This window comes from Eulemur rufifrons, chromosome 18 (assembly GCF_041146395.1).
Source record: "Eulemur rufifrons isolate Redbay chromosome 18, OSU_ERuf_1, whole genome shotgun sequence".
Taxonomy (NCBI): domain Eukaryota; kingdom Metazoa; phylum Chordata; class Mammalia; order Primates; family Lemuridae; genus Eulemur; species Eulemur rufifrons.
The window spans coordinates 34,298,448-34,309,339 of record NC_091000.1 but is presented as its reverse complement, the minus strand read 5'-3'; the positions used below and the strand labels follow the sequence as shown (position 1 = coordinate 34,309,339).

The 10,892-nt window shown below is 36.1% G+C and overlaps 1 pseudogene; it reads right to left on the bottom strand.

The window, feature by feature from the left end:
- Positions 1-388: 388 nt before the first annotated feature.
- LOC138398779 (high mobility group protein B1 pseudogene) lies at positions 389-1,100 on the bottom strand (annotated as a pseudogene).
- Positions 1,101-10,892: the final 9,792 nt, after the last annotated feature.

Here is a 10,892-nt window from a genome sequence, read left to right as displayed (position 1 = left end):
CAAAATGTCAACAAAACAGCTGCAACTTTTTTTTTTTGCAATTACAGAGTGGTATTCAGTTAACAGAACAACAATTATTTCGTATAGGCTGCATCAGAGATAGCTGAAGATGAAAAACCTACAATCCCCATATATAACTAATTTGTGCTGTGCACCAAAAAGAACCTGCTTTAAATTTCCATGCCAATTTACAACCTCTATACTGTACCAGGCAAGGTTAGTGGCTATCGAAAATACCACTAGGACAGGGCTAGCTAAAAACACATTCGGTAGTGTGTTAACTATACAAAAAAAGACACTGTACAGTTTAAAAACAAATCTTACGCAGCCTTACATTTCAATTTTTTTCTTTAAAAGGAGTGAGTTGTGTACAGGGGGGTTAAATGCTTTATAGACAAGAAAAAAAAAACTGCACTAGAACCAACTTATCATCATCATCATCTTCTTCATCTTCTTCATCTTTCTCCTCCTCTTCATCCTCTTCATCTTCCTCATCTTCCTCCTCTTCCTTCTTTTTCTTGCTTTTTTCAGCCTTGACAACTCCCTTTTTTGCTGCATCAGGCTTTCCTTTAGCCCAGTATGCAGCAATATCCTTTTCGTAGTTTTCCTTCAGCTTTGCAGCCTTCTTTTCCTAAGGCTGCTTGTCATCTGCAGCAGTGTTATTCCACATCTCTCCCAATTTCTTTGCAACATCACCAATGGATAGGCCAGGATGTTCTCCTTTGATTTTAGGATGATACTCAGAACAGAACAAGAAAAAGGCCAAAGGAGGCCTCTTGGGTGCGTTGGGATCCTTGAACTTCTTTTTTGTTTCCCCTTTAGGAGGGATATAGGTTTTCACTTCTCTTTCATTAACGGGCCTTGTCCGCCTTTGCCATAGCTTCAAACTTTCCTTTCTCTTTAGCAGACATGGTCTTCCACCTCTCTGGGAACTTCTTAGAAAATTCTGAGACGTTGACTGAAGCATCGAGGTGCTGCTTCTTGTGCTCCTCCCGGCAAGTTTGCACAAAGAATGCGTATGATGACATTTTGCCTCTCGGCTTCTTAGGATCTCCTTTGCCCATGTTTAGTTATTTTTCCTCAGCGAGGCACAGAGTCGCCCAGTGCCAGTCCGGCTCTCACTTTCCCCGGCGCTGTCTCTATGGAGCTCAATGTACTGCAATGGCTGTCTCTTTTAGTCCTTTTTAAATATTTGCTTGCTGGCTTTTTCCTATGTCTTTTTCCTAGGTAGAGGTTTGGTTTTTTGGTTTTGGGTTGTTTTTGTTTGTTGCTTAGTTGGTTTTATTTTGTTTTGTTGCTATTGTTTTTTAGCTTTAGTTTAGAAAGAAGAAATCCCATATTTATTCCTTAAGTAAGTACTGTAAAGTTTTCCAAAAAGAGTCTTAAAAGTATCTTAAACAAACCAGAAGAGTTAATGGGAAAGTAATTATTTGTTAGCTACCATTGATGGAAAATAAAATGCTTGTGGTTTTGCTTTTGAATACTACACAATTTCTACATTTTAATTTAATTTAGGGTACTAATGCTGTATTTTTCCTTTTTAATACTTCATATAATAAAAATCATTCATTTTAAAGGGAAACCTATTTTGTAACCCATGTGGTACTTTACAAATTATATAGACTAATAATTTAATCTAATAATTTTTACTAATAATTTAGACTAGTGACCCTTCACAGACACTATTTTCTTTGTCAAGAATTCTGGTCTTTGATGCAACTTGTGTTATTATAATTCAGGTTTTTAAATTTTTATTCAAGTTGCCTGGATAGCATATCTTGAACTCACATGTATCAATACTTTTCTATAGCCTTTGCACATTGATAACTTAGCTGGGTATAAAATTATTCCAAAGTTTTGTAATAAAAACAACAACAATGAGAAGAAGAACAAGAGGAAGAGGAGGAGCACCAGGAAGAGGAGCATTAGGCACAGAAGCAAAGGAAGAGGAGGAGAAGGTGAGGAAGCAGAAGAAAAAGAACTTATATTTTACTTACTGTGTTTAAGATATTTTTCTAAGTACTTTAAATATATTTAATAATTCATTTAATTCTAACAATAACCATATAAAAGTACATTTATTATCCACATTGTATTGTTGATGAAAATGAAGCACAAAGAGGGTAAGGACTTTGCCCAGGCTTAAATAAGTAATATTCAACAGAGCTAGGTTTTGAAACCAGGCGACCTGGCTCTAGCCTCCCCATGATTTTGAGCATTAACCTTTTCCTTTATATTCTAACATTTAATAGAAAATAAATTAAAAGGCAATCAATGTCCTTTGTTGGGAACTTGGGAAATTTATGTTAACTTTTTTTAGGGGGGGGGGACTCTTTGTTTTACTTGATGTTTAGGTGATGCTGAATTTTTAAGGATCACATAAGAATATGTCCAAGTGTGGCTCCATTTTTATAAAGTTGACCTGTACTTCAGTGTGCATTCTAGCTTTTGGGACTGAGATCATCCTTTTCTCCAGGTGGTATTTTCCTTTTCCCTTGACCATTGCTCTTGATTCATCCTTTCTATTTTCTATAGAATCCTATTTCATATAGGATACTCTCTTGGATGGGTCACCTGTGTCTCTCAGATTTTTCTCCTCTTAATCTTTGAATTCTGCATATATTTAATTTATCTTTTACTGCATCAATTTTCACCACATTTTCTTCTACAATTTAACCCCCAATTTACCTATTAATTAAACAATTAAGTTTTCCATGTGCATGTAATACCTCCACATTATGAATTGTTAGATTATTTTCCTTTTACATAGTGGTTTCCCACACACATACACATACTTCTTTATCTTTCTCTCTGGACTTGAATGTTTTTTGTTTTTTGTTTTTTTTATTTTTGCTAAGTAAGATTATTTTCCTATTTAGTTGTCCTACAGTGAAAAGTGTATGCTTGTTTAGTGCTAGTTTATAGTCAAATAGAAGACTGATAGAATTTATATTGGTCCCTGATTAAAGCTTTCACATTTTCAAAGACTATAGTTTAAGTCAGAGAAATAAGGAATGAGGGAGAAATTGTATTCACAGTAAATTTGCAACATAGGTTCTGAGATTCATAAATCTAGAGGAATTGTGGAGAGACTTGGAGCTGTAGACAATTATAGCAGACAACTTCATTTCAGTATTTGTATGGAAGCCATGCTGGAAAATCAGGCCTTGGCATTACTCAGATCTCTCTAAGGTTGCAGCTCCTGGCATCTGAAACATGTCCCATCTCAGCCACATCCAACAACTCACTGCTTGTTCTACTTGCCACCTTACTCAGCAGCCAGTCATGCAATGTCTTCTTGCAGTGTGCTAAGCAAGGAGCTAATTACTGCAAACATAAGGGGGAACAGACTTTTCCTGCTTTCAAGGGTCTAATGGGGGACACAAACACAAAAACAGTGTGTTCCAACATAATATAGCAATGGGGATGTGATATGTAGATACTGAATACTATGACGGTTTAGAAAATGGACATGTATTATCAGGTTGTAATGCAACACATGCAAATGAAACTATTTCTGTAGTGCTACCAGTTGAACCCCCTTTGATTGAACTGATCTTTGATTTGTTGGGAAAAATTTATTTGTTGGTCTGACTTAGTTTGGTTTGGTTTGATTTTTTTTAACCTCATTAAGGAAAAGTCAGTTTATTTTGTTCTTAATAGAATTTAGCTGTTTCTCCAAAGTCATCTTAAGCCAAAATCAAACTAACAAACTGTTCTTTCTTCCTCACATCTTTATATATCTGTGTGTCTCAAGAGCTCACTCAAAAAGTTGCATCTAGTGAAGTCAGAAGTCTAGACACAATATAATCAACTTGTTCTACTCATGCATCAGTAAATCAATTTGCACAGTAAAACAACCATGATCACCAAACTTTATCCATAACCCTCTCCTTACAGTTTGCATAGACTATTATAATTCATCTTGAGAAAATTATTTAATAAGTTAAACATGAACTAAAAAGAAAGACTATCTCTTTTTATACATGTATACATAAAATATAGAAATAAAGATATATTCCATATACAATATAAATACTTTTATATATAGGTTATATATACTTTTACATATAAGCTGTATCTATAACTACAGATACATACACAAACATATATGTCAGTGTCAGTTTGAAATTTGACAATTTCTTGGTGTGAATAAGTATATAAGCATTTGCACAGGTGATTCATTCATTATGAAAACCATTATCCCTACGTGACAGTAAGCCAAACACCAGAAGAACAAATCAGAAAGGAAGAGTGAAGATGAAAACTCAAAGCCTTGACAAGTCACTGCAACAAGAGATTCTTTTCTCAATTTGCTGATGGTCCGTTTCTCCAGATTAATAGTAATCCGATACCATATGTTTGGTTCAACCCCTACAGTTTTTAGTGCTTGCCTCTTTTGGACTCAGCCTGCTAGGTCAGCGGCTTCAGCTGCTTTTGGCAGTGTTTTGATTTTTCACAAGAATTGTTACTATAACTCTGAATCTGAGTTTCTTAGATAAACTTTTAAGCTAAAAGCTTTTATCTCTTTACTAGGATATCAGACTGCCAAAGAAGCCAACAATGTTCATGCACATTTATAGATATTTGAGCCTAATCACATATTTATAAATACTCTCTGACAGTTTATAGAAAGTCTTGAAAAATTGACAATCTAGTGTGATACTTACATTTCCAAGTTAAATTTTTTTAGCATTTTTATTAACATTATTTGGATGTTTGGCTAGTATTTCAGTAAAAGTGGGATTCAGAATGCTTAGAAAAATATTAATTATTCCCTGTACATTTTATCATAATTTTATCACAAATTAAAGCCTTTTCATAGAAATATTATTTACCTTTTGGGAGACTAAAATGTCACACACAGGCCTGGTGAAGTGGCTCATGCCTGTAATCTCAGCACTTTGAGAGGCTGAGGCAGGAGGATTGATTGAGCCCAGCAGTTTGAGACCAGCCTTGGCAACATAGCGAGACCCTGTCTCTATAAAAAAATTTAAAAATTAGCCAGGTATGGTGGTACGTGCCTGTAGTACCAGCTACTCAGGAGGCTAAAGCAGGAGGATCGCTTAAGCTCAGAAGTTGGAGGCTGCAGCAAGCTATGATGATGCCACTGCACTCCAGCCTGGGCTACACAGTGAGACCCTGTCTCTAAAATTTAAAAAAAAGAAAAAAATCACAAAATAAGTGAAAAAAACCAAATGCCCTAATTTATAACAAATGTACCCAACTCGTTTTTAATAAAAGAGTCAATAAAATGAGCAAGTGGATAATCTAGATAAGGCACTGTTTAGAGTTCCCTGGAAGATCTCAGATACTCTGAATTTACAAGGAAAAATTATTTCTAAATCTATTTAGATTTTTCTAATCATTGATTTTTTTGCCTGATAAGGAAATATCACTCTATATCACTCTCTGAAAGGCACTGAACTTTGTCATTTGAATCTTAGGAAAAGGAAGGGAACAACAGGTGTAGGCAATGACTTCAGTGTTTTCAGGGAATATTTAGCTCAACCTTAATGTGAGTGGACTGACTTGGAAAGACATATTCTCTGGGACAGTTTTTGCCAACTCCTGGGGTTTAAAAATACTGCTTGGAGAAGTCTATTCCTTATATTATCTCTAATAATTCATTTAGAGAAAATGACCTTGTTGTGCAACTCTGTTTGGAACTGTTAATTAAAATTAACGAGGATCTTGCTGTTTTGCACTGGCTTGTTTCTTAGATCAAGCTAGTTTAATCTGGACTGGTCTGACGTCCTGCTTGGACAGGTTTGACAATCTGCCAAGAAGCTGGCGATAGGGTGTGGAAGGTTAAAAATCTGAGCTGCCAAGTAGCAGAGTTCTGAAAGTGGAATTTGGGACGTGAACAACAGAAAGGAGAAGTGAAACTCAAAAGTAAAGGTGGCAAAATACTAAGTTACCAATGTTGAAGAAAGCCACTCCCTCTGTGTCAGAAAGATTTCCTATGCTGTTTTCAGTTATCAGTTAAGAAGTGTGCATAGAAATTCAGAAATTGTCAGTAAATAGCTAGAATTGGCACTAAAAAATATGCAGACTCAAGAAATACTGAAATATTCTATGTCAGACACCTGCATTAAATCTGTTTGCCTATTCTGTATCTTAATAATAATAATAAAGTTAGATTTGTTTCATATAAGAGCCCGAAGTTTTGCTTTCAAGATCAGCGAATATATCACTTTTAAAACATATTTTAAGAAGAGATGAGTTTTTAACAATTTACTGGATTCCCTAAAGACCTGCAAATGATATGTAACTTATATGTGGCAGATATAGATGTTTCAATCACACAAGAGGGAAAACTAGCAAATTTAGAGGGGACTATAACAAGCCTCGAATATCACTGTTCTCTCCAAATCAACACACTGTATTTCCTTCCCCAAGCCAAGTACACAAGGTAGTATTATTTTGTTGATATTTATATTATAAGAAAATTTAGAAAACAGAAGTATTCACAATTTCCTGACTACTTAGCAATCACATTTTAATAAAGGTCTTCCTTTGATTATATTGCCTATGTTTGCTCCCTTTATGTGATTACTAATTAGTAATAAAATAAGAGGATGTTGTTAAGATGTCAGTTTTCCTTGAAAATGGTAAGTAGATGGAACAGAATTCCAACCCATATCCAGCAGGATTATTTTTTGGAAATCATCAAGCTGGCTCTAAAATGTATATGAAAAGGCAAAGCTATTAAAATAGCAAAACTAATTTTGAAAAAAGAAGAACAAAGTCTGCCTTATTTTCAGACTTTCTATAAAACTACAGTAGTCAAGCCAGTATGGTATTGGAGAAATGAGACATACAGATCAATGGAATAGAATAAAGAGTCCGGAAATAGACCCACACATATATGGCCAATTGATTTTCAATGAAGATGCAAAAGCAATTCAATGGCAAAAGGATAGTCTTTTCAATACATGGTGCTGGAATAATTAGCCACCTGTATGAAAAGAGTATCTTGATCCATATCTTGTACCCCACACAAAAAGTAACTCAAAATGGATTATATAACTACATGTAAAACTATAAAACTTTTAGAACATCTTTGTGAACTTGAATTAGCTAAAGATGTCTTAGGCATGACAACAATAGCACAAACCATAAAAGAAAAAAGAGAGGCAAATTAGACTCCATAAAAACTAAGAGCTTCTCTTAAAAGATACTAGTAAGAGAATAAAAAGACTAGCTCCAGACTGGGAGAAAATATTGCTGTACACATATCTGATGGAAAAAAAATGTGTAAATACATAATATAAATATATCTCTCAAAATTCAATAGTAATAAAGCAAAGAATTCAATAATACAAGTGGGCAGCTACTTCACCAAGGAAGGTACACAGATTTCAAGTAAATACATGAAAAGATGCTCACGATCATTTGCATTAGGAAAACACATTAAAACCACAAGATAACATTTATTAGAATGACTAAATTTTTTAAGTCCTAGTAAGAACCTGGAACAATTGAACTCTTAGACATTAATGGTTAGAATGCAAAATGGTAGAGTAAGTTTCAAAAACAGTTGGCAATTTCTTAAAAAGATAAACATACATGTACAATAAGAGTAAGCAATCTGACTCCTCAGTATTTACCCAAGTGAATTGAAAACTTACATTCACATAAAACCTCTGTGCAAATGCTTACAGAAGCTTTCTTTGTAATTACCCAAAACTGGAAATAACCCAAATGTCCCTCTACTAAGGAATGGGTAAACAAACTGGTGCAGCCATACAATGGAATATTACTCAGTAAAGGAAAAGAACAAGCTATTGATACTCACAACAACAACTTGGGTGATTTTCAAATGCATTCTGTTAAGAAAAGAAGCCAGACTCAAAAGGCTATAATTTTATTTATATGACATTTTTGCAAAAGCAAAACTATAGGAAAACAAAACAAATCTAGTGGTTGCAAGAGGCTAGGAATGAGGAGAGAGGTTTGCTGCAGGGGATTCTAAGGAAGTTTTGAGGTGTCAGAACTGTTCTATAGAGTGTGGTGGTGGCAGTGGTTACACAGCTGTATGTATATGTTTGCCAACACTTGCAGAATGCTGCACTACAAAGAATAAATGGGAGGGGGGGATTGTGTTGGGAGATAAAGAGATAGAAAGCAGACAGAGGGCAAAGTTCAGAACCATTGAGGAAGAGTGAAGTGTAGATGAGCTAGGGACATGGGCAGCACAGACCAGGGTGAGAATCCCATGTCAGCCATGTGTGATCTTAGGCATTTGATATATTTGGGTCCTTGGCTCAGTGTTATTCAACCTCTGTGTCTCCATATCTTCTATGAAATGCCGATACATAACACCCATTTGGCTGTGTGCTGTGGCTAAATGAGAAGACATACATGCTTTAAGGCATATATGCTTTAAGACATATGTAATTACCCAAAACTAGAAATAACCCAAATGTCCCTCTACTAGGGAATGTGTAAACAAACTATGGTGCAGCCATACAATGGAATATTACTCAGTAAATGAAAAGAACAAGCTATTGATACTCACAACTTGGGTAATTCTCAGATGCATTCTGTTATGAAAAGAAGCCAGACTCAAAAGGCTACAATTTTATTTATATGACATTCTTGCAAAGGCAAAACTATAGGAAAACACTGGACACAGAATGAGCATGCTTATTAAGTGGGGACTGCAGCAGATGCCTCTGGTACCCTGGTGCACAGCCCCTTGGCCCACCTCTGGTTTCAGACAAAGACAGGGCACATCAGATGTGTGTGTGTCTCAGACTCAGGCTCATTGGCAGCATCCCATCTCAAGCTTGTGCCTCTGATCTCTGCATTCTGCCCCAAGTCCAGGGAGCACCACAGTGCCAGCTGCAAGTGCAGCCTAGAAATGTCGGGGAGGTAAGACCCCGAGACAACCGTCAGCAAATGGTGCACAGCAACCAGCGTCTTGTCCTTTGGGAGAATTGTGGAGGTTCTAACCAAACAGAGACCCCTTGCTCACAGCAGCAACCATGACAGTGTACCCTCGTATTGGCTCCCTCTTCCCCAATATCATACTCCTTACTCCTTCTCTTCGGCTTCCTGAGATCACTCCTCAAACTAACTGCCTCTCCCAATGACCCATTCCAGGTTTTGTTTTCAAGAGAACTCAAGCAGACACAATAACTATTACCAGAAAGCTGCATTTTTAAATCAAATGCAGGAATTTAATGCAATGTCCATTCCTCATACCCCCACGCCATGCATCTCCTTTTTGGTCAGTGCTGTTTATGTTGTGATTTGCAGCTTGCTAAGTACCTGTATCTACATTATCCTATTACTCTGGAATTCCATGCAGCCATGGGGTGCAGAATTTACAAAGGCAGACACCACTTTGCTGCCTATAGCTTTTTAGCACAACCATGTTCTACTCTAACAGAAAATCTCTGCTTTAAAATGGGTGACACCCGTGTTCTTATATCTCCTATCCCTGCTTTTTCCATTGCATGCCTAGTTTCTCCCTGTCCATGATACCATTGCATCGCTACATACCATTACGGTGAGCTACTCTGGAAACTGTGTTGGGGTGACCCTCTGGGCCCCCTGGCACAGACTCACCTTCAGCTCACAGGGAGCTTTCATTATACAAAATAAGAACACAGGCAGAGCTCAAGCAGAAAGGGCTGAAAGGAGAAACACAGATATAGCAACACCTTGCCCCATCCCATGAGATTGATGCTTTAAGGTTCTCCAAACATCTCCTTTTTCTTTTTCCTCTGCCCCTCACTTCCATTCATAGTTGTTTGGAAAACAGCTTGTAGCTATTTGCAAAAACTACTTATACTATCAAAGAAATCTTAACCCTCGACTGTGTAGCAAACAAGGCCTATCGTAACAAGATTTAACAAACACAAAAGCAGTCTTGAAATATTGTTGTATCCTTTAAAATGAAATTATTATCTATATATGGCACTCCACATCTGGTTATGGCACCAGGCTGTGCTTTCGATGGTTTTATAGCTTATACTAGTGGTGTCTAATAGAACTTTCTGTGGTGATGGAAAGGCTCTATATCTGTGCTGGCCATTGAGCACTTGAAATGTGGCTAATGCCACTGAGGAACTGAAATTTTAACTTGATATTTCCTTTTAAAAATGTACAAAAAGTTTAAAGAAACAAAAAAATAAGAGGCCTGTTAAAGGCCTCTTAAGGTTTTCCTTAAAAACTGAATATATAGTTTGATACTGGCCTTTATATACTCTCAGACTCCCTTAGAAAGGACAGTTTTAAGCAGATTATCCAATTAATCTTGGCTCCTTACATTATTTTGTTTCTCTAATTGGGAACAGAAAGAATCCCCAATAGTGCCAGACTCGGCCTCTTCATCTATTGCCTATACCATTGTTGAAAGCCTGAAGACAAAAATGACCTCTTTCATAGACAATCTAACCTACTTAGAAACTATCAAGATGTAGGCAACTGACAACATCTAGTAACTTATTGGAATCAATAAAAATATGCAGTCCCTAAAATAAGGTCTTCCCAACCCTTTGCCAATTTTGATGTTGTTCAAAGGATACAAAATTTCAGTTAGGAAGATTAAGTTCAAGAGATCTATTGTACAACATGGTAAACATAGTTAATAACATATGGTATGCTTGAAAATGGCTGGGAGTAGATTGTAAATGTTCTCACCACAAAAAAAGGTACGTGAGGTCATGCATATGTTGATTAGCTTGATTTAGCCATTCCATAATGTATGCATATTTCAAAACAACATGTTGTACACCATAAATATACATAATTTTTATTTTTCAATTTAAATAAATAAAGTAATAATAAAACTAACAAATAAAATTAGGTCTTAATCGCCCTGGTCCACCAAAGCTATAATCTCAAATGTCAAGTGACTTTGTAGTTGGTTATAATGT